The 25,637-nt window shown below is 35.1% G+C and overlaps 1 protein-coding gene and 1 non-coding gene across 6 annotated transcripts in view; both read right to left on the reverse strand.

The window, feature by feature from the left end:
* Positions 1 to 25,637, reverse strand: part of CNKSR2 (connector enhancer of kinase suppressor of Ras 2) — a 284,773-nt gene that overhangs the window by 14,077 nt on the left and 245,059 nt on the right. The gene's annotated exons all lie outside the window — the stretch shown is intronic.
* Positions 17,947 to 18,018, reverse strand: TRNAC-GCA (transfer RNA cysteine (anticodon GCA)). The gene has a single exon. It is a non-coding gene; the product is annotated as a tRNA-Cys (tRNA).

The raw sequence follows: 25,637 nt of genomic DNA on the forward strand, positions 1-25,637 counted from the left end.
TAGTCACTCAGTTGTGTCCGACTCTGTGAGACCCTATGGACTTGTAGCCCGCCAGGCTCCTCTGTCTATGGGATTCTCCAGGCAAGAATACTGGAGCAGATAGCCATTTCTGACATCTCCAAACTGACAATTTTACCCCTACTCAAATCCCATGGACAGAGGAGCCTGGCGGGCTACAGTCCATGGGGTTGCAAAAGAGTCAGACACAAACTTAGGGACTAAACAACAACAAAATTTTGTGCCTGTTTATTTATTTTTTTTAAGGACAAGTGGAAATTGCGTGTTTCTAAACAAACAAACAAACAAAAAAAAAACCCCAAAACTTAAATTGTATGGCTCTTGATTGTTTTTATTCTTTTGGTCAATATCCCAACTATAAAAAATATTCCATTCCCTACTTCCTGCTCTTAAAATATACTTCACTATTTAACAAGCTTTTAATCAAGTACATTTTGAAACAACAGCAATATTTCTATCCTAGCCCAAGAAAATCAGTAATGTTTCTGTTTGGCATATTACTTAAATAATTATTGAGCTGCCATTCATCACTGAAACCTTTGATTGTGAGGCCACCAGCCCAGCTGGGTAGAAAGAGAAAGATCCTACTTCCCTGTTACTAAACCCCTCGAGATATGAATGGTGTACCCAGATGTAATGCCATGTTGTGTATAGGATGACTTATTCCAGTGTGGATCCACTTCTCATGCCAGCTCTTTACAGACTGAATCTATGTAGGATATGGTGAGAAAAATATTTCTTTCCCTTTTTGTTTTATGAATTTAAAACTCTTTCCATGCAAATTATAAGCAGAAATAGAAATTCTAGAAGTAACTTTTAGAAATGTAATCAGGCTAATAGATTATAAGGTAAGGATAGAGGTACAAACATTTGCAAGAGAATGATTCAGTTTGAATACAAAATAGGTAAAAAATAAGTCTTTTACTTAATGAATGAAACAGAAGGAAATACATAAAAATGGAAATAAGAAGTGCTTAAGCCAGAACAGCACTTTCAAAGATTTTTACTTCTGAGTTATGAGAGAAAACTGGTTCCACATACTCACTTCCATTATCGGTGAGCCTGAGGGCAAATTTAAGGGCAAAGCCACTGACAACTGGTCTTAAGCTGCTTGCAGATAACAAGGCAGGCATCCAAGCCTATCAATAGTAACACATGTGGAGCTCCTGGGAGAGTACAGATTGCTGTGAGCTTTTGAAAAAGATCTGATTTATTACGATTATCAGGATCTCTCTCTTCTTCTAAATGTATATGTTCACATTTAAGTTTTTCTTTTTGTAAAACAGGAATATCTAACACCATGAGTTGATAGTCAGTGATAATTTTTCTCAATGAAAGTCTTGGAAAAAGTGGGCTGAAACCTTGATTCAGAATGTTCAAACCAAGAGAGAGACTTATTTGTGGCTTGAGTAGTAGCTGTTCAAATTTTGAGGGTCTATTTCCTTGTAAAGATAAAGCTCAAACAGACATAATATCAGATTTTAAAAAATTTGTTTGTTTGCTTATTTTTAATACCATGGGGGAGGGACTAGGAAGTCTTTTATTTTATGAATGATGAAGTATTCTTTTTCAAAATAAAGTGATAAATAGCAAAAAGTAATATAGTTTGTGCTTATACGTCTAATACTTATGGATATCTTTAATTAGAAATTTCAGGTATAATAAAAATATTTGATGAACCTAGCCACAAGCAAAACAGATAAGGAAATACTGTTTCCAGATTAGAATGTTACTCTAACAATTCCATTCTCTGTGTATAATTCACAAGAGACAGAATATTTCCTTATGAAGTGGTATTTCATCTTAAACTATTTACCACTATACTATGACCTTAAAGTGCATTTAGGACTTATGGGTATATCACATATTACTTTTCCTGTCTGCATTAAAACCACTACCTGAAATAAAGGTACACCTGAAGTATCCTTTAAATTAAGCTTATATATTAGTAACAACTGAAAAGGTCTTTTATATTTAATAGTCACAGAAGTACTTATTATGTTAATTCAATTTAGCCTGAGTTTATATTCAATGAAGAGCCTATAGATATATTAGAAAAATGTACTATGGAATTCGGCCACATTATATTGTCATTCCAAATGTCATATTTCAGATTTTAAAACAGAAAATGGGAGGAATTCATTTTTATAGACATGCATTGTTCAATAAGGATTTAATGGGTGCCTATGTATATATATATATGTGTATACTACATCAAATGTTAGGGGTAAATATACAAAGATGATAGTCTGACCTCAAAGAGTTAATGGCATAGCTGTATAACCCCTTCCCCATTTTTGTCTTATAATTTTATAATTAAGGATTATCAGTAAAATAAAGCTCTACTTTACTAGTATAAATATATATATACATATACACAGATACAACTATATGACTATAATGTAATTATAAAATTACCCTAACAATGTATATTATATGAATATATTAATTTAAATGGATTAATATATTTGGAATACATAGAAAATAATAAATTTTAGGGCAAATTTAAAGAATACCACTAAAATATTAATATATGTGTGTATATACATGTATATATATATATGATATAAAACAGCTGAGTTCTGGTGCTTAGAATAGACTTGAAAACTGAAGGGGACTGGAACAGAATAGAGAACCCAGAAATAAACCCATGCGCCTATGGTCTATTATCCAAAGGAATTAAGAATATATAAGAGAAAAGATAGTCTCTTCAATAAGCAGTACTGGGAAAACTGGACAGCTAAATGTAAAAGAATGAAATTAGAACATTCTTTAACACCATATACAAAAATAAACTCAAGGTGGATTAAAGACCTGAATATAATACTGGAATCCATAAAACTCCAAAGAAAACACAGGCAGAACACTCTTAGATATAAATAAGAGCAATTTTTTGGAGATCAGTAAAGCGAAGGAAACAAAAGCAAAAATAAACAAACGGGACCTAATTAAACTTAAAAGTATTTGCATAGCAAATGAAACCATTGACAAAATGAAAAGAACCTATGGAATGGGAGAAAATATTGGATTGGTTCATTTGGGTTTTTCATATGTAGTTACTGAAAAAAACAGAATGAACTTTTTGGCCAGACCAATATTTGCAAAGGGTTTACCTGTGATAAGGTGTAAATATCAAAAATACATAAGCAGCTCATACAACTCAACATCAAACAAACAAACTGAGTAAAAAATGGGGAGAATATCTGAATAGACATTTCTCCAGTGAGGACATGCAGATGGCCAACAGGCACATGAATAGATGCTCAATACCGCTAACCACCAGGGAAATACAAATCAATACCACAATAAAATATCACCTCATACCAGACAGAATGGCTATCATCATAGAGAAAACAAATAACAAATGTTGGTGAGAATGTGGAGGAAAGGGAAGCTTTGTTAGTGGGAATGTAAATTGACACAGCCACTATGGAAAACACTATGGTAGTTTCTCAAAAAACTAAAATTAGAACTATTATACGACCCAGCAATTCCACTCCTGGGTATATATCCAAAGAAAACAAAAAATACTATTTCAAAACGATACATGCACCCCAGTGTTCATAGCAGCTTTATTTACAAGTGCCAAGATATGGAAGCAAGTGTCTATCAACAGATGAATGGATACGAAGATGTGGCATATAATGGAATGAATGGACTTGGAGGCATTATGCTAAGTCAAATAAGTCAGACAGAGTATGACAAATAGTTTAAAATATCATTTATATGTGCAATCCAAAAAATACAAAATATATATTTTGTATATAATATAACAACAAAGAAACATAGTCACAGATACAGAGAACAAACTAGTGATTACCAGTAGGGAGAGAAGGAAGAAGGGGCAATATAGGGGTGGGGGATTAACAGGTACAAACTACTATGTATAAAATAAATGAGGATATATTGTACCACACAGGGAATATAGCCAATATTTTATAATAACTATAAATAGAGTATAACCTTTAAAATTGTGAATCACTATACTGTGTACATCTGTAACATATAATATTGTACATCAACTACACTCCAATGAAAAATAAACAACAACAAAAAACCTTTAAAAAAAAAACTTGAAAGGAATCACAATATGCCACCTTAAAATATACCACTCTGGCCTAAGGATTATTTTGAACTGAAGGTAATTAAGAAACAGTAGACACAGAAAGACCTTTGGCCATCCCTCTAACTGCCATAAAGCAGGACGTATGTTTCCCACTCAGAAACTGTTCATCCTCTCCTCTTGCATTCCGGGAGAACAATGCTTAACACTGAAGACAGAAAGTTGGCATCAAGATGGGTCTGCACGAACAAAATCTTACTAAAATAGCCCTTATCTTCTGTTAGTTTCCCCATATATAAACTTTTCCAAAATTTACCACTTTAGAAATCCAAACCCCCTTTCTGTTTTTTTGTCACTTCTCCGTAATTTACCATGCTTTGTTAAAATGGTATATAAACCTCGGATCAAAGTGCTTCTTTGGGTCTTCATTTCTTTCCTTTGAAGGCCTCCATGCACATAAAAATTAAATTAACACAATAAAACTTGTATATCTTTTCTCTGGTTAATCTGTCATTTGTTAGTTTAATTCACAGGTTCCAGGTAAATAACCTAACAGAGCAGAGGAAATGTTTCTTTATTTCCCTATAAAACACTTAAATCAAGCCTTAAGCCATTCTATTCTAAGTCATATATATTTTAAAATATTTATACTAAAAATATTTAAATATGAAGTACATGTATTTCATCAAGTTATTTTGAGATAATTTTCAGCAACATGGATAGATGGCAGTTTATTGGCTCTTGCAACCTATTTTATGATTATTTATTTTAAAGTAATCTTTTTACAATTATCATTTCCAAAAGAGGTAAGAGAGCTAAAGACTTTTTTATTCTCCAATAATGCAGAGATGAATGATGTATATTTTTAATTTATGAAAACTTGAAATGGCAACCCACTCCAGTACTCTTGCCTGGAGAATCCCATGGAGGGAGCAGCCTGGTAGGCTACAGTCCATGGGGTCGCAAAGAGTCGGACATGACTGAGCGAGTTCACTTTCACTTTCAGCACCTTACATGGTTATATTGAGTTGGCTAAAAAGTTTGTTCTTATGGACTTCTGTAAGAGCTTACAGAAAACCCTAAATGAACTTTCTGGCCAACCCAATAATAAAAGGATGAAATTCAATAGATGATATTCAGTCTGGATGATAATCAGTGTGAACCGCAACTCAGTGCTGAGAACTGCCAACAGGTATATCCTATGTGACAGAACACTTCATCTGTGACTATGTCTAGTCTGCCAAAATGAAAAGGTAAATTGGGACTAGCTACATTTCAGTCATTTTCTTGACTATTTATTTCAATGAATTACTCTTTGGTCCTTCCAACCCTATTAGGACATTCTCTTTCCTAGTGATAAGCAATGAAAAAAGCAATTCCAATGTTATCTGAACCTTGAATCACTTATAAGACTAGATGGTAAAAAAGTCTTCAGAACACTGATTATACTTTCATGACTCAAATTATTTCATTTGCCTGTTGCACTTGACTTGAATTCTACAAACTGGACATTCTGATGGAATAACAGGTAAAGGTATCTCTACCTGGGGGGCTTGGAGTTGTAAAGACACATTTCATATGCTGAGTCCATCAGAACTTTCTCAAAGTAAACAAAGGTCTTTTTGCCTTATGTCCTCTTCTAAGGTGCTGAGCAGCAAACATGATCTAGGATCAGTAAATTTTGAGCTGATACAAACTGTGCTTTTATTGCCCAGCTTGCTATTAAGGTAGACTAAAAGTAGACAATGGCATAACTTCTTAATTCTTGAAAATTTTATCTAAAATAAAGACTTAATGTACATTTTTTTTCAAATTAACAGTAACATAGATCTTATTGAACTTCTGCTCTATAAAGTTCCAGCCTATTCTTATTCTCACACTAGAGTCATATACTACCCTCGAAGTATGGCCATACTGATTTTGGTGAGATTACTTAAAAAAAAAATATCATTCAGTATCAGCTCCAGTATCATGATACCATCCAGACTAAATGAGGGGGAAAATAGAGGGACTGATCTGTAGAAGTGAGTGAAATAATAAATTCTCTTCAATAAGAGTACCATAATGGGTGCATGTGTGTAGGTTGGGAATAGTAATAAAAGGAGTGATTCTTATGCTAAAAATTTTAAGATATTACTTTCTCTCATGCTATAACACTGTTTATGACTATAGAAACTTGAAATGGACTTCTGCTTACTTTTCCTGGCTGAACTTATATTACCAAAAATTTGCAATACTGATTTCCCCCTTCAATAACTTCTAAATGTTAATACCTTGTTACTAACCTCCTTGGCATACCAGCCTGACATTTGGGATCATTTGCTCATTAGCAACTTTGGCAAGAAGTTACTTTGGGGGCTCCGCCAACTGAATTTCTTAGCAATAAAGACAACCAAAAATACCTTTCCCAGCAAAGCAAGTGACAGAAAAAGTAAAAAGAAAATTCAAAAGGTGTTTGTAATAGTCTAAAATTTTATGTAAACAGTTACTTATCAGAATTCATATTTTTCTTACCTCAAACCAGTTATAAATCTAATCTCTCACCCTAATCAATAATATTTTCAGATTCTATTTTTCAATATATAATAATTACATCAGAGACTATTCTCATAAATCCCCATTGTTAGGGTTATCTGCATACAATGACATTTAAACTATTACATTTTCAGGTATTTAAAATATATTGTGTACATGATAAGAATGAAAACTATTTTGGTAAAAACCACAATAAAATCATGTCTATTAGAAAAATAGCATGGATGTAAACAAATTAGCATGAACATTCATCTTAGCAAAAAACTCAGAGGAGAATAACGAATGTTTATACTCGGTCTTAGTTGTTTTGAAATGATTAGTTATTACATTTTGAACCAATGAACTCATTTTACTTTTAGGATAGAAAACTATGGAATCTAAGAACATATTTTTAAATAAAATACCCTATTATATATGTTTCATTTTTTCCACCCCTGACAAAATTGTAGAGCATTGCCCTTTCAAAAACAGTAAGTTTTACTAAAGCGTTAGAGATATGCTGACTCTCAGTGTTTTTATGGAAAAATACAAATGACTTTATAGCTATTGCAAAAGGTTTCCAGCTATATCTGTGCTTAACATTTATCATCACATGTTGAATTTCACATTTTCAAATGTAATTATAGAAAACTAGAATCATACAAGGAGTTCATTAGGGTGGGAGCTTGTTTTGCAAAATTCAAACATTTGAAATGTCAAAAGATTCTCCATATTGTACAACTTAATTTATATTCAAATATAGCAATGAATCACTCACTTCCTGCTAGTGAAAACAAGAAATCCAATTATATTAACAAATTTGGTTTCCATTTGTAAATTAGTTAACTTATAGCAACTTTATGGTACTAGCTTATGCATAGTATCTTTTAAAAATTAAGGACAATTTCATATTTAATTGAAGTCAGGCTTTTTTGTAATTCCTATTTAGCATATTTATATTAAACAAGGGCCAAGCTGTCTTCTCTAAGGTGAAAAAAAAAAACAAAACACAACCATCAAACTAGATTTGTGAATTTGTAAGCATGTGCAAATCAAGGGGAGACTTTGGAATTCTCAAGTTCCACTTAAGACTTTCTTACTATCTCTTCTGACTGGCCCCATTTTTGAGGGAGGGTAAGGAGACACTGATAGCAGCTAGGGTGTAATTAGTATCTTCCTATTAAATGTGAGGGGCCTTCCCAGGTGGCACGGTGGGTAAAGAATCTGCTTGCAATGCAGGAGACACAACTTCTATCCCTGGGTCGGGAAGATCCCCTGGAGGAGGGCATGGCAACCCACTCTAGTATTCTTGCCTGGAGAATCCCATGGATAGAGGAGCCAGGTGGGTTACAGTCCATGGGGTTGCAAAGAGTCGGACATGACTGAAGTGATTGAGCATGCATGTATCAAATGTGATCACCAAAGAACTCTGCAGAACTTTGGCCCTTTTTGTGATATTAACATATATATTTGTGATATTAACATATGTATAAAAGAGTACATTCTTATTATAATAAAATTAAAAAAGAGAACACATTATAATAAGTTGTACTGGTGTGTATGATCTTTTATAGCTAGTTGATCTGCTCTATCCGGATATTCTAAAACTGGATTTACAGTGATACATTACACCAATCCTTTCTTTTAAACCCATGCATAGTTATGATCAAGGTTCTAGAATAAGTTTTCTCATACTGATTTTATTGCGAGCAAGTGCAGAACTAATCCAAATGACACCAATAATAGATTTAGAACAAAGTTAGACAACCCAAAACCAAAATTAAAAGCAGCACTTTAAGACCACTATGAACAGTACATTAAGTATGTATACTACCATTTAGGAAAACTATCACATAATTTGAAAGAAACATTACTTCATACTAATTGACTAAGTGGAGTATACATCATAAATATACACAAAACCAGAACTTGACCAAGGAAAATGTCATGATGACATTTTCTTTCTCCTTATTGTAAATCTTCAGCACAGCACTAGAAAGTCTGTTTTCTCTTTGCAGAAAATCAATAAATACTTCAAAAGCAGAAACAGGAACTCTTCTTTAACAAAACAATACTTTAATTATAGAAGGCCTTGGGAACCAAGGCCTTAGTTTTAGCCATACTAGGAATGGTTTCAGATCTTAGTCACGTGGGCAGATCTGGTCTCCATGGTGATGCGAAAGTCAGCCTGAGAAGTGGAAAGAACTGTGGTACATTGCTCCCCATAGAAACAGACAAGCTGAAATCAAATGCAGCTTCTGTATTTAGCATCGCCAAAGCCTGAAGCTCCAGTGAAATGGTACCTTACTTCGGGAGTTACCATGGCAATCTGCTAAGAAAGGCAGGTTACAGATATCCACATCGTTTACTACTAAAACATCAAACCAAATGCCAGAGCACATAGGTTAAAAGTAACAATTTATTCACTAGTTCTGAATTTGGTTTTCTTAAATTGGGTTTAGAAGTTTAATAGTGGCACTGTTGTTCTTACAAAATTCATATAATCTAATTCCTGCAATGATGAGACCTGGGTTCAATCCCTGGGTTGGGAAGATAGCCTGGAGAAGGGAATGGCTACCCACTCCAGTATTCTTACCTGGAGAATTTCATGGACAGAAGAGACTGGCGGGCTACAGTCCATGGGGTCGCAAAGAGTTGGACATGACTGGGTGACTAACACTTTTCTTTTTCAAGAAGCATTTTTTTTAAAAGATTTTTTAATCTTAAGAAATAGCCTGAACAACTTCTACTCTCCTTCACTTTCGTGTAAACATTCTGAAGGCAAATTAATTATGATACTAACATTTGTGTTCTACTTTCTACTTTCTAAAGTGCTTTTTAAAAATGCAATATCTCAAAAAATGTGGAAAATAGAGAATTTCACTAGAGTTCACTTTGGTAATGAATTTTTCATGCTACCGACTGCAAAGTACAAGTGAGAAATCTGAAGTTGGAAACACATGGAAGTGCAAATGTTGTACTCTCTCATAGTGCCTTTCAGGGCACATGAATCAACTTTTCAGGTGTGCAAGAGGTGATACGAAGATACGTTTTATCATGAAAGAAAACATAGTCATCTACAGTACATCAGATTTGGTACCTGGAAATATGAGTGGCATCTTCCCATTTTACTTCTAAATCTGTTGCTTCTCTATCCCCTGTACCAATCAAAAGATTAAAAAAAATAAACAAAAAGATCTTTAGCTGACACCAAAAAAAAAAAGGGCAGAAAGATTTGGATTATTTCAAAGAAGATGAATAAAGCAGAACTTGGAAGGGAAAACTGAAGTAACTTTGTCCACCACGTGAAATACTTTTCAAATTCATCTCAACATAATTCTTCGGAAGTAGTTCTTTTTTTTTAAATATACCAATACTAACTTGATACAAATTAGCTATGAAAGGAATCATGTCAAAGTTTAAAATACTAGGAGTTTTGACTCAACTGGGGGAATTGTTTCACTATTTATACATATCAAGGTACATGATTTTTGGATACTGATTAGTTAAAATTGGAAAGTGCACCAATTACAATTTTTAGTAATAAAGAGCCAAGTGGTGTGCAGGGCTTTGATTTATTCTTTTGAAAGAGGGTATTAATGGTGATACTGACTTGCTATATTAAAACTTAAACATTTTAGTTTCTTTTATATGGGTCTAATATACATACAGATAAAGGAAACATCTTGCTAAATTTTAACCTCAATTACAATGATAGATCTGAGGGGCAATATGTGGTTGTGAGCATTCATTCTGCTGTTAGAAAGTTTTAGACTGAATCTCAGATGTGCTATTAACTACCAAGGAGTCCTGATCATGCTATTAAATCAGTTTCCTCATCTAGAGGATGAGGGTAGTAACAGTATTTATCTCCCAGGATTGTTGTGACGATTAAATAGGTTATATATTGTGCAAGAACCTTAGAATAGTTAGCACTCATTAAAAGTCTTAGCAATTATTTGTGATAAGATAATGTGTTCAACAAGCATACAAGATTTAAACAAAATACACCCTATTATAAATGTGTTGGTTTTACCTTAGGGAAGGCAACTCCATTACAGTATTTTTTCCATGTGGAAAAATATCTCTTCTCTCTACATGAGAGAAGAATGAAAAATTCAGATTTATGGACATGCCTAACTTTGCAGATTGCACTTCAAGTCCAGACTATGTAGCATACCTTTACAGAAAAGATAAACCACTGAAATGCCTTTCATTCAACAGACAGGTATAGTCCATAGGAAAGGTGAAGAGAGTTTTCCTAAGACAGTAGTGAAAGTAAAAGACCAAGTACGGAAACGGCACCCCACTCCCGTGTTCTTGACTGCAGAATCCCAGGGACGGGGGAGCCTGGTGGGCTGCCGTCTGTGGGGTTGCACAGTGTCGGACACGACTGAAGTGACTTAGCAGCAGCAGCAACACATAATTCAGTCATTCTATTCAGAATGTCTTTGATAACATTATTCAAAGACTGACCATTAAAGATGTTGTAAACCTGATTGAAATGAATTAAGATTTACTTAGAATGGAGGTAGCAAGTTAGAACATCTTCAGTTTTCACTTCCTTACAGTTCAAGTTATGCTCATTAAATATATTTCATTACACAACTGAAATATATAATAAATCATATTAATACAAATGGGATTTTTATTTCCCTTATCAATGTGTGTCTCCCACTTGCCATTTGACAGCTTATTTGACACACTAATGTGGCTAAATGTCCAAAATTAATTTTTTTCTTTAAGATACAAACATAAAAGAGGGATATTGAAGAGTTATTTTGAAATCAGTGCCCTCTGTGTGGGATTTTTACTGTCAAATCCAAAAGCATCACATATTTCAGCTTGCCATTATGGTGAACCATATCACCTCTGATGTATTATACAGCTCTCCATGACTACAGCTTCCTCTCCTATTTCTTCTACTATGTCTAATCTTTGAGCTAATTAAGAACACAACTTCCTCCTGCATTCACTTCCTCATCCAGCGTGAACCACTCTAACTAGAACTCTCAATCTCCTTACCCTCTTGGATAGGTACTAACCATACACTTTCAAGTATTCAACTTCTGCTTTCTTATTCCTACCTAGCCACTGGGCATTACTAGAAGACACTGTATGTCCATGCTGAGTTGGCACCATTCTAAATTCGGGTATTCTGACTTTTCATCATCAAGGATCACTTGGCAGATCTCTTATTAGTGCCTGGTTAGTTCAATTTCCAGTTCCCCATTGAGATGCTCCAAGTTTCCATTAGATTCTTCAAGTCCTACTCTCTACCTATGGATCTTCCTTTGAACAGATAACTACTTGCTTCCGCATTTGTAGAGGGGATAAAGTAACTCTCATTTGGACTGTTCAGTTTCCTAACTTGTCTCCCCATCACTTGTATGCTCTCACACCAATACATCTTCTGTACTTTTATACAGGAGAGTGACCTTTCTGAAACATGTCTGATTACAAGCACTTTCCTACTGAGATCTCCAAATGCTCTCCATCATGCTTTTTTGGGATACAATCCAAACTTCTGGGCATGGAATACCAAGACTTATAATTTAGTTCTTCAACAATTTTTGTCTCATCTCTACTCTTCCATATTATATGCTGTATTTTCTTAATTGTCATTTTTCTTCATTTCTACCATTGCTGATGCTATTTTTTTTTAATCACAAAGAACCACTTTTCTTTTCCTCCTGGTGAAATTAAGCTTAAAAGTCACATCCTCTGTGACCTCTTGTCTAATTTCACAAGGTAGAAATAATCAAGACCTCTTAACTACTTTCATGAAACTTAACATGCTCCATCTTTTAAAAGACTTAATATACTGTAATGTTACATGTGGATGCTTTTCTCTCCTATTTGATGGCAAACTTACTGATTGATTTTTAAAAATCTTTGTTTTTCCCACACTTAGGAGAGTACATATTCAAGACATTGTGGTTGCTCCATAGATATTACTTAAATTGAATTAAGTCACTAAAATAATTTTATTTTAACATCTAAATATATGAGGTGCAGGGCTTCCCAGGTGGCTCAGTGGTAAAGAATCCACCTGTCAATGCTGAGAGGTGAGTTTGATCCCTGGGTTGGGAATATCCTTTGGAGAAGGAAATGGCAATTCATTCCGGTATTCTTGCCTGTGAAATCTAACAGACAGGAGCCTGGATGGCTACATACAGTCCATTAGGTTGCAAAAGAATTGGACATGACTTAGTGATTAAACAATAACAAACATGAGGTACAAGCTGAATAAAGTATTCTATTATACAACTGGATAAAGTGCTTTACTTCACTAGACCTTCCATTTTACTAAGAAGATCTACTTCAAGTCTTTAATGTGAACTATGTGGCAGAGGGGAAAACCTTAGGAAGATAGGTCGCTGAGGTCAAAGAATGCTATTTATGGCACTGCTATGTCAAAAAAGAATGATCTAGACCTTATATGAAGTGATAGCCTAACCACTGCTAAAGGGTGTTTCCTTGAATGACCTAGATTGTCAAGTTATTCACATGTCATTCACATTCAGAGTAGATGAGGTGAGTCAAAATTTTACTAAGATTCAGGACAAGCTTTTAATTATAAATATAGTATATAAATACATTCTCGAAAGGTCCTCTGTTGACAGAGGCTGATTAGAAGGAACTACTGCAAAAAAATCTTATTAACACCTTGCTAACTTGGAGAGTTGACTCATTGGAAAAGACTCTGATGCTGGGAGGGATTGGGGGCAGGAGAAGGGGACGACAGAGGATGAGATGGTTGGATGGCATCACTGACTCGATGGACGTGAGTCTGAGTGAACTCCGGGAGTTGGTGATGGATAGGGAGGCCTGGCGTGCTGCAATTCATGGGATCGCAAAGAGTCGGACACGACTGAGCGACTGATGTGATCTGAACTTGGAGAGATGCTGGAAGGCGTTGCAGCCTTGAGGTTTATTGCTATGTGCAAAACAGTCATTTCAGACGATTTTGAACGATTAGGTTTCTATACCACGTTGCTAAGGCAAAATAAGACACCATTACAACATATCCATTTCTGTCCTTTATTGTGCCCTTCTTTGCAAGAGATGTTCCCTTGATATCTCTAATTTTCTTGAAGAGATCTCTAGTCTTTTCCATTCTAGTGTTTCCCTCTATTTCTTTGCATTGATCATGGAGGAAAGCTTTCTTATCCCTTCTTGCTATTCTCTGGAACTCTGCATTCAGATGGGTATATCCTTCCTTTTCTCCTTTGCCTTTTGCTTCTCTCCTTTTCTCAGCTATTTGTAAGGCCTCCCCAGACAACTATTTTGCCTTTTTTTTTTCCCCTTGGGGATGGTCTTAATCACTGCCTCCTGTACAATGTCATGAACCTCCATCCATAGTTCTTCAGGCACTTTATCAGATCGAATCCCTTGAATCTGTCATTTCCACTGTATGATCGTAAGGGATTTGACTTAGGTCATACCTGATCTAGTGGTTTCCCCTACTTTCTTCAATTTAAGTCTGAATTTGGCAATAAGGAGTTCATGATCTGAGCCACAGTCAGTTCCTGGTCTTGTTTTTGCTGACTGTATAGAGCTTCTCCATCTTCGGCTGCAAAGAATATAATCAATCTGATTTCAGTGTTGACCATCTGGTGATGTCCATGTGTAGAGTAGTCTCTTGTGTTGGAAGAGTGTTTGCTATGATCAGTGTGTTTTCTTTGCAAAACTGTTAGCCTTTGCCCTGCTTCATTTTGTATCCCAAGGCCAAACTTGCCTGCTACTCCAGGCAAGTATCTCTTGACTTCCTACTTTTGCATTCTAGTATCTATGTTCAAGAGTTTGCTCACATTCGAGTCCATTGAGTCGGTGATGCTATATGACCATCTCATTCTCTGCTGCCCCGTTCTCCTTGTGCCTTCAATCTTTTCCAGCATCAGGGTCTTTTCTAATGAGTTGGCTCTTCTCATTAGGTATCCAAAGTATTGGAACTTCAGCTTCAGCATCAGTCCTTCTAATTAATACTCAGGGTTGATTTCCTTTTGGATTGACTAGTTTGATCTTCTTGCTGTCCAAGGGACTCTGAAGAGTCTTTTCCAACACCACAGTTTGAAGGCATCAATTCTTCGGCACTCAGCCTTCTTTAAGGTCCAACTCTCACATCTGTACATGACTACTGGAAAAATCATAGCTTTGACTATATGGACCTTTGTTGGCAAAGTACAATCTCTGCTTTTTAATATGCTGTCTAGGTTTGTCATAGCTTTTCTTCAAAGGACGAAGTGTCTTTTAATTTCAAGACTGCAGTCACCGTGGGCAGTCATTTTGGAGCTCAAGGAAATAAAATGTCACTGTTTCCACTTTTTCCCCTTCTACTTGCCATGAAGTGATGGCAACAGATGCCATGATCTTGGTTCTTTTAATGTTGAGTTTCAAGCCAGCTTTTCCACTCTCCTCTTTCACTTTCGTCAAGAGGCTCTTTAGTTCCTCTTCACTTTCTGCCATTAGAGTGGTATCATTTGCATATCTGAGGTTATTGATATTTCTCCTGGCAATCTTGATTCCAACTTGTGATTCATCCAACCCAGCATTTCACAAGATGGACTCTGCACAGAAGTTGAATAAGCAGGGTGACAATATACAGCCTTTTCATACTCCATTTCTAATTTTGAACCAGTCCATTGTTTCATGTCTGGTTCTAACTGTTGCTTCTTGACCTGCATACAGATTTCTCAGTAAACAGGTAAGGTGGTCTGCTATTCCCATCTCTTCAAGTATTTCCCAAAGTTTGATGTAATTCACACAGTGAAAGGCTTTAGTGTAGTCAATGAAGCAGATGTTTTCCTGGAATTCCCTTGCTTTCTCTGATCCAACGTATTTTGGTAATTTGATTTCTGGTTCCTCTGCCTTTTCTAAACCCAGCTTGTACATCTGGAAGTTCTTGGTTCACATACTGTTGAAGCCTAGCTTGAAGGATTTTGCACATTACCTTACTAGCTTGTGAAATGAGCACAACTGTATGGTAGTTTGCAGTCTTTGGTATTGCCCTTCTTTGCGACTGGAATAAAAATTGACCTTTTCCAGTCCTGTGGCCATTACTGAAGTTTTCCAAATTTGCTGACATATTGAGTACAGCACTTTAACAGCATCATCTTTTAGGATTTGAAATAGCTCAGCTGGAATTCCATCACCTACATTAGCTTTTTTTGTAGTAATACTTCCTTAGGCTCACTTGCCTTCACACTCCACGTTGTCTGCCTCTAGGTGAGTGACCATACCATTGTGGTTATCCAGATCATTAAGATCTTTTTTTGTATAGTTCGTCTGTGTATTCTTACCACCTCTTCTTAATCTCTTCTACTTCTGTTAGGTCCTTACTATTTCATCTTGACTATCTTTACATGAAATGTTCCCTTGATATCTCCAATTTTCTTGAAGAGATCTCCCGTCTTTCCCATTCTATTGTTTTCCTCTATTTCTTTGCATTGTTCATTGAAGAAGGCCTTCTTATCTCTCCTTGTTATTCTCTGAAACTCTGCATTCAGTTGGATATATCTTCCCTTTTCTCTGTTGCCTTTTGCTTCTCTTCTTTCTTCAGCTATTTGTAAAATTTCCTCAGATGACCACTTTGCCTTCTTGCATTTCTTTTTCTTGGGATAGTTTTGGTCACTGCCTCCTGGACATAAGTTCTTCAGGCACTTTGTCTACCAGATCTAATCCCTTGAATTTGTTTGTTACCTGCACTGTATAATCATCAGGGATCTGATTTAGGTATTCTTTAGCCATAAGAATTATAACTTCATAGACACAATTTTTATCATTTCAACTCCACTAAACTCAATTGCAGATACAATAAAATATTCTTGAGCTTTTAGTCACTGGTCAAATGTATGACCTGTAAAGACATCATTTATGACTGCTTTTATGGTTTACCTTTCAGATGATAATTAAGTGCTGCTTAACTTGGTAGTAGTGAAGTCGCTCAGTCGTGTCTGACTCTTTGCAACCCCATGGACTGTAGCCTACCAGGCTCCTCAGTCCATGGAGTTTTCCAGGCAAGAGTACTGAAGTGGGTTGCCATTTCCTTCTCCAGGGGATCTTCCCAACTCAGGGATCGAACCCAGGTCTCCTGCACTGCAGGCAGACGCTTTATTGTCTGAGCCACCAAAAACTAAGTAAAACAAACTGCATTATATCCCTTTTCCTTCTTTTTCTTTTTAAAACTTAAGAGTGTGAAATAGGATAGCTCTGCATTTCATGAAAATAGTTTAACTGGCTTAAAGTCTCTAGTTTGATGTCAATCATCTCAATATACTAAAAAGATAGCTCTGAATGTCAGTAATGCACAGGACTTCCCTATACATTTCAGAAACTGAAGACTGATTTGAATTCACCAGTGGAAATATTACTGATGCTTAAACAGTGTGTCATTCATAGTCTGGTTTTCTCATTATTATTTTTGGGGTATATTTATTAAACTCTGAAAGCCTGAAAGTCACTGATAAATTGCTCAAAATAGTAAGTGGAATTGCTAAATTTTAGCTGGAATTATAGAACAGTTATTCCTTTTTTTATTCTCCATATTATATTAATCGGAAACCAATTTGGGGACACCCATGTCTCTTCTTCTAACAGCATGCAGTATTTTGTAAGCTATTATATAAATCCCCCCAAAAGTTTTATTTACTATCTGTATAGTCTTGGTTCTATGACAGTGAAGCATATGTTGTTAATATAAACCTTATTTAATACACATATGCTCAGTGAACTATTAGCAAAGTAATTTTTGAAGGGCTAAATCTAGTGTGTGTGTTTGTTCATTTATTTTTACCATCAGTTGTATTAACTATTCAGATAGGAGAGAGAGATCACTAACTATGTATGACAGTATCAAAGTACATAGACAGTGTAGCTCAACTCTACTTTTCATTAAACCACACATGAGATCTTACCATATATTCTCTAAAAACCATAATAAAAGAGACGATCGCCAAGAAATATCCTTGTCTTTTATAGATAGGCAGCATATATCTTATTATAGCAAGTTAATTCAATAAACAGAAGTATGAAAGTGTCACCCATAAATTATTTAGACCAGAAATTGGTAGTATAGTTTTTTTTATTACCAAGATATCATTTTATATAAAAGGTCTTAACATGAAGAGATTTGAATGCAGCTTGTTTCTACAATTTGAAGCTACAGTTGATAGAAAATGTGACGTAGATTACAGTGAAGAAATGCTAATTCTTGAAAGTGAAAGTGAAGTCGCTCAGTCGTGTCTGACTCTTTGTGACCCCATGGACTGTAGCCTATCAGGCTCCTCCGTCCATGGGATTTTCCAGGCAAGAGTGCTGGAGTGGATTGCCATTTCCTTCTCCAGGGGACCTTCCCGACCCAGGAATCGAACCTGGGTCTCCTGCATTGCAGGCAGACGCTTTACCGTCTGAGCCACCAGGGAAGCCAAGAAATGCTAAGTCTTAGGAACCACTGAATGAGGCTGACCAAGGAATATGGCTGATCAGGGATAGCACTCTGGGTTAAAAAAAAAGTTACCAGAAATCTCTGGTATTCTTATTTCCTTACTCTTGCTAGATTCTATTAATGGCCAAGGTCTGTGTGGTTCTAATACTGTATCTTGGCACATTCTGGTATTGAGAGATGTAAGAATAAAAGATCTTACAAACTGTCCTAATGAAGTAATCTAGTTTTTATAACTCCAGTTGTGCAATTTGCAGAATACAAAAAAGCTTGTGATCAGCTTCTATGAAACCTTTTGAAGATGAACAAATATGAAACAATATAACCTGAGTTCCAATATTTTTTGCTTATCACCAATATACTATGGGGCTTAATTAATTAAAAATGAGATTAATACTTGTAAGTAATTGCTGAGTCCATTAAAGCCCTGACAATTTCATGTCACAAAAATATAAAGAAATGACTATGACTAAAATCTATTTGGAATCTAACACTGAACAACGGGGGATAACTAAGTGGCACTTTAGACATGTAGGGAATTAAAAGTAGCTTAATTGTTTTCTATTTTTTCTAGTGGCAAGGAGAGAAAACACATAGTTGGGTATGAACATGAGATGATAAGGAATATGATTTTAAAACTTCAGAGAGTAAAACAGAAATTTTGAATGATCATTTTTTTTTTTTTGATCAGTAGTTTTAAAAAATGAAATTCTAGTAGTACAAACATAAACAGTCTCAATGAGAGAAGGAAAGGAGATGTAGTTCCAGTCAAGATAGTTACAGGAAATTCCTTAGTAAAAGCTTTTAAGGAAGAGGGTACTAGAAATGAACAAGTGGAAAATAATACCAATTGCTTGCAAGAAGAATACCAGGAAGGCAAATGTTCAGCTGAGGATTGTTAAGAAGCTGAAGACAGAACTTAAAAAAAAAAATTTTTTTTTTTTAAATCCAAATGGGAAGGTGGTAGGTAGTATATGACTTCAATGGTATTTTAGGTGTTTCCTGCAAGGAGAGAAGTCTTTACACTAGGAAATTTAAAAGACATGTGTCTTGAGATAAGGGCCTATCTTATCAAAAGAACTACATTATGGTCTCTTTGAACTAGAAGAATAATCTTAGGAACTGAATGAATTTTTGGAATTTATTTTAGGGTCACCATCAGAATGCCTGAGACATTGTTTAAAGAGAGAGTTCTCTTATACAAATAAACCAAACTTTGCATGGGTTCTTCAGAGAACACAGTGATAAACCTGACATAGATACATGATAAAGTTTTAGAACAGACTATTAGTGGGAGGAGTTTCATTTTTTAATTTCAGTTGAATGACCAACATGCATTCAATAGATATGAAACATTTTTAACTGGCTTCCCCCACCTGCCCTGGACAGTATCTCTAGGTTGGGAGACAAGTGGAAAGCCAAGGGCAGTGAGCCTTGCATTTGATAAAATTTTGCATGATATCCTTATGAATAAACTGGTGTAATATGGACTGAGTGATATTACTATTAATTAGTTGGAGCCAGATAAGGATACTGAATGACTGAATGAAATTAACATATATAAAATTTCAGTTTGAATGCCCCACAGCTATGTCCTTGCTCCTTTCTTCTTTAAAATGTTTTGTGTGTTTCCTTATTCAGTGAAGCAGTTAAAAACATAGAAAGGATACTTGGAACCTTGGAGGATTATTCAACAACAGGAGGAATGATTAGTACCATAGAATAAAACTGAGAGTCCAAACTTTCTTAACAGGATTGAATATTGCTAGGTGAAAAGCTGAAAAGTTAAAACTTTAACAGCAAGAAAAATAAATAGTTGCATTTAGGTTAAAAATAAAGTAAATAAGTGTGGGGATGCTACTTGACATAAAAGCATCATATGAATCGACAGTGAGTAGGTTAAACTAATATAATCATGTCCACAAAAATATCATGTCTAGATTGCTGCAACAGTTCCAGTACACATGGCATGGAGACACTGAAAAGAAACAAGGCAGACAGATGCGGGTAACCAGGATTGTGTAGAACTTATGTCACAGGTTATAAAGTTAAGGTGATTATATGCATTCAGCTCGGAGATAAGGCAACACAAATAATGTCTGATAACACAATTCCACTGTACACTTTTGGACATGTACAATGTGCAGATACACAAGAGAGCAAAGGTGAGGCCATTATGCTGAAGAGAACCATAAAATCTTAGAGTTAGAAGAAGCAATCACATTCAGTTGTCCCACTGACTCTGGAAGCCCTGATTGGTAGCTGGTTTTTGGTTCCTTCTTAAACACAGGGTAAGGAGGAATCCTCTAAACTGACAAAAACCAGTTATCCCACTCTTGGGCAAATGCAATCATTGGAACGTTTTCCCTCATATCAATCTAAAATCACCCTCCATGCATCTATTATGTCCTCTGGAATCTTAAAGATCATTCATCCATCTTCCACATGTCAGCCTTTCAGTATTTTTCTGATTTTCAATGTCAAGACCCACAATGAGTAGAAAATTTATAAGAAGTCAGCTTTTATATCACTACCAGGAAGACCTTTTAAACTAGAGCTGTCCAACATGGAATGCCCTGTCTTTGGGGGCAGTAAGCTCTAGGTCCCTAAAATATTCAAGCAGAGACTCAGTAAAATTCATCAAGTGTATAAAGATATTTCCATATTGGGTGTGAGGATGATATTTAAAACTCTAATTTCTATGGTGAGATAGCTAATCATTATGCATATTTACACATAGCATGGCACTTGTTATATGCCTCCTCCAATAAAAAACAATTTATCTATTATTAAATTAATTCTTCACCTTAATATAAAACATTTAAAATGGGTTCTATAGCATTTACCAGAGAGACACTATTCACAGCAACACACACAAAAAGTGTTACATATCTAAAGAAGATTTCAAAGTTATGGCTAACTTTTCACTTAATTATTCAGCAAAGATATTCAACATTTGTACAGAATTATTTTTAAAATTGTAAACATCTTTCGACCTCCAGAGCTGAGGCACACTCCTTCTAATTAGGTTAATAAAAGATGATCATGAGTCTTAGAACCCAGGATGCTAAATCAAGAGATGGCTCCCCAGCAAACTCATAGGGTATCAGAGAATAGAATACAAAGTGAGGGGTGGGGCTTACTGTCAGAGTTGGCAGTGGGTTGTGTTGAAGCCAAACAGATTCCAAGCTGTCCCTGCTCCCTGTTCTTTATAGAAAAGGCATGAAAACCCCTGCCTGTTGACATTGGTAAAGAACAAGGAGAAAATAGCAGAGATGCTAGAGGAAAAAAGGTAAAGTTTAAGTTTAGTAATGCTGAAGTTATGGGCTATTTTCTCTCACTAAGAATCCTAAAGTGAGTGCTTCAAAATACCCATTTCATAAGGTTATAGAATAGACTCAAAATTAGGGCAACAACAATTTAAGGAAAATATTAAAAGAAAGGAAGCAATAAAGTCATGGATGAGAAAATTCAGGTCTTAAATGAATAAATCTTAGGTATTAAGTCAAGAAAGCCTACAGATCATTTATCAGAAGAGAAAAAGCACAATAAATATACCAGATTCAAAATCATGGAAGATATGGGGTTATAAAGGTGGAAGAAAGAGAAAAATTCTGTTTAAAAAGGTTAAGATTTCCCTAAAATGGACATTCAAAATACAGTATAATTTTCTGTATTTGGTACTCTGTCAATAGTAGGCTTTTCTGATGATCAAATTCCATTTTAGTTGTACTATAAAACTGGGAAGCATCTTCTCAATCATCAAATATTTACCTTGTGGTCAGTATAGTATCATGGCCTATGTATCATACTGACCATAGATTAATATTTCTTCGATTGAGAAAAAATTCCTAATTTTATAGAAATAAATGAGACGTTTTAGACATCTGGTTTCAGTTAATCAGCATATGAGATTAACCAAGAAGTATTTTCCCCAACCATAATGTTTAAGGAATGAGCCAAATCAGAAATAGCTCAAGAGTGATATTATTTGATCCTAACCAGCTTTATAAATTTTGCATAAGTGATAAGTACCTTAAAATGAACAAAGAATATCTTGCAGTATCTCTCAAAGGATCATTTTTATATTATCAATTGGTTATTAGGGGAATTATTGGCATAGTGTAAAAAGGAGGCTGAATACTTTGAGTTATTTGCTCTGTTTCATGCTATCAGAAAGATTTTTCTTATTTTTCAAAGATAATTTACAAACTTTTGTTGTAAGTAGACTTACAAAAGAGTTAGATATACTCTTAACATAGTGCCTGGCTTGTAATAAACAAACAGTAAATGTTTGTTGAATGAATGAATAAATACACACTTAGAACTCAATAGACTATATATTGATACAGCAAAGCAAAAATACAATACAGAGGTTTATTTTACATTTTAGTAGGCTGAATTTAGATATTGAAATATTAGGGAATCCAGGATTAAGAATGTTAAAGAATTTATATCTGTAAAATGAATCTTAATAACTATCGCTCTTATTTTCAAACATTCTATAATTTCTGTGAGATAACCTAGAAAATTGATCTTATTGGAAATTTTTATTTGTAATAGAAACAAATATATATGAAATTTTCAAATTACATATCAGAGACAATAACCTAGAATTCTCAAGGATGAGGTTTAAATATTAAAATATTTTTAATGACCAATTGCCACTTTTGCATTTAAGATATATAATGATAGGTACTTTTTCCTTATTGGATGTCATATTAGTGAGTATTTTCACATTAAAGACAAAATTTCAGAGTGTAAAAGATCGAGCTATTAGGACCAACTATTAGGGCTAAAGTGCATATGACTAAACATAAGAAAGTTTGAGAGGCCAGAGGAAGGAATTTGTGAGAACACTGGAAAAAAGAAGTAAGGGAGATGGTTTAGTAAAAAGATTAAAGCCAAAGTCACAGGTGAAAAAAACTGACCACCAGACACAGTAGTTCTGAAGTCCATCTCTGAGTTCTACGTTCTAGCTTTGAAGGCTAGACTTGCTATGTTTTTTAGCTACTTGTCTCTGGCTTAGCTGTTTTCATCACAGATATTTGGGATAAGCTGACATTACAGGAAGACCCCCGTAAAGAAGGGTGGGAAAAAGTCACAGCATTAAGGCATTGGGCAGGCAGGCAAGGAGCGACATACCACTCTGAGTGTGTATGTGTGTGAGGTGTAAGCATGAATGTACAGCCATTGTCATTTCTTCCAGCTCCTTCCATCATTTTTGAAATAGTCAACAGGTAACTGCTGCATTTTCTAGGGTGATATATGCTGGGATTGGGGCTGGGTTCTGAGGTGGTATGTAAGTAATTACACAAGACTACCGCTTATATTATAAACAATTATATTATATTATAAATCACATCAAAAAATTTGAGGAAATACACTAACTTGAAACCAACTAAACCATATCATCCCTCCCTACTCACACTGAGTTACAGGAAAAAGATATATGAGAAAAACAAATTCATACAAGAATTTTTAAAGCTTTAACTTTTAAAAGAAGTTACCTCTGGAGAGTAAGAATGAGGGTTGCTTTTACTTTATCATTTATCATTTGATACATTTGTATCATAATATATACTTTATACATATACAAATGTATCATAATGATACATTTATCATTGTATTTTAATTAATTTGTTTATCTAGCAACAAGTAAGTTACTACTTTTCAATAAAACAATAAAAGAAAAACATGTAGGAAAGTTTAAAAACTTCAAATGCATGTTTTATAGTGTATCCCTATTATGTCTTAATCTACTATCTTCCACTAGTTGGTAACCATAGCAGGTAGACTTCATATACAGAGGGGAAAAAAAGCAGCATTTGTGACCTTCAGCTTTGGCAAGGGCGACCCAGATAAAAGGAGTTTAAACTTAGAACAGCTTCTCATAAAATAAGCTAGAACAAATTTTACTGAGAAACTGACTATATGCTACCACTGATCTGAAGAAAGGGGATTGCCTTTTGGTGTGTGAAAATAGTAACAACTAGCAGTGTGGCTGAACTGCATCATCTTTCCTGGGAAAACAAACTGTAAATCATAACTAGTCTTAGCTATACAGGTGAGGGGTTGTCATTCTTGTATGTGAGTTTTAACTCTTCTCTGTCCACACCTTCTGCTGGTATGACTCTGCAGCATCTAGAATTCATTCTTTAGCCAACTGAATCTGGCTTCATTACTTATTATGAAACTTCTGAGAATATTTTCCTGGCTGATGCAGGCTATTGGCTATTTGCTAAAGTACAAGTTGCAATTTCAACACATTTTACGAATGAATCAGGACAAAGTTAGGTGTTGGGTGACTTCTGAGGAAGGCAGCAGATTTTGGTAGGAAAATCAACTACCAATGGGTGCTGAAAGATCTGGTTTCTAACAATAAGTTGCTTATCTAATATGTCATCTTCTTGTGGCCTTCATCTTTGAAATGGGAGTATAACAGGAAGAAAATGGTTTCAACATAGAGAAAGTGACTATAAATTAGCTATAATATCAATACAAAGAGCAGTAATTCTAGTTATTAGTATCCTAGCTTTGTGGTGCCCAGCATGGAGAAGGTATGCTGAACACATGCAGTCCTGCCCTTCCCTTTACAAGATACCCAAAATAAAGAATTTTGTAATGTTTTTTTTATTTTATTTTATTTTTAAACTTTACATAATTGTATTAGTTTTGCCAAATATCAAAATGAATCCGCCACAGGTATACATGTGTTCCCCATTCTGAACCCTCCTCCCTCCCCTTAGCTTTAACTACTATATAATAAAGTGGGAAAGAATTAGTGATAAAAGGGTTACAATTATTCATTCCTTCACTTACTCATTTATCCAATACTGCCTGGCCTACTATGGGCCATATACTGTTTTGGGCACTGGGTATACAAGACAAGAATAAAATCCCTGTTCTTTAGAAATTTATACACTGGTGGGTAGAGATGGAAAATAAACCAGCTAACAGTATTGATATTATACTCAAAGTGATAAAACTGTGAAGAATATAAAACAGGGTAGCACAACCAAGGATGAATGGTGGGGGTGGGGCAGGGAAGGGACATCTGGGTCAGACTGGGCTGTTAGGGTAGATCTCTCTTAGGGGAAAATATCTGAACCTGAATGGCAAGATCTATAAACAAATATTTCAGTAAATATATGAAAAAAAAAGTGAAAGTGGTGCTCAGTTGTGTCCAACCCTTTGTGACCTCGTGGAATATATCCTACTGGAGTAGGTAGCCACTGGAGTAGGTAGCCATTCCCTTCTCCAGGGGGTCTTCCTGACCCAGGGATCGAACCCAGGTCTTCCCGCATTGCAGGCAGATTCTTTTCCATCTGAGTCACCAGAAAAGCCCAAATATATATGAAGTAACTTCTATTTGGAATACAAAGTTTCTTTTGAGTTCCCAAATGTCCAAAGTCAAAAAGGAAAGGAAGAGTGACTGATAAGAATGTGAAATGAGGGACATTTCTATTTTAGCTCCTAGAGCACAGCTAACATATTATGTTGAAATATACAAAATTGCTGATACTTCATCATTTTGACCTACAAAAACAGCAATTCATATGATTCAACTCAATAGCTGGCACTGAACAAAGTTAGGTC

Source organism: Bos mutus, chromosome X (assembly GCF_027580195.1).
Source record: "Bos mutus isolate GX-2022 chromosome X, NWIPB_WYAK_1.1, whole genome shotgun sequence".
NCBI classification, from domain to species: domain Eukaryota; kingdom Metazoa; phylum Chordata; class Mammalia; order Artiodactyla; family Bovidae; genus Bos; species Bos mutus.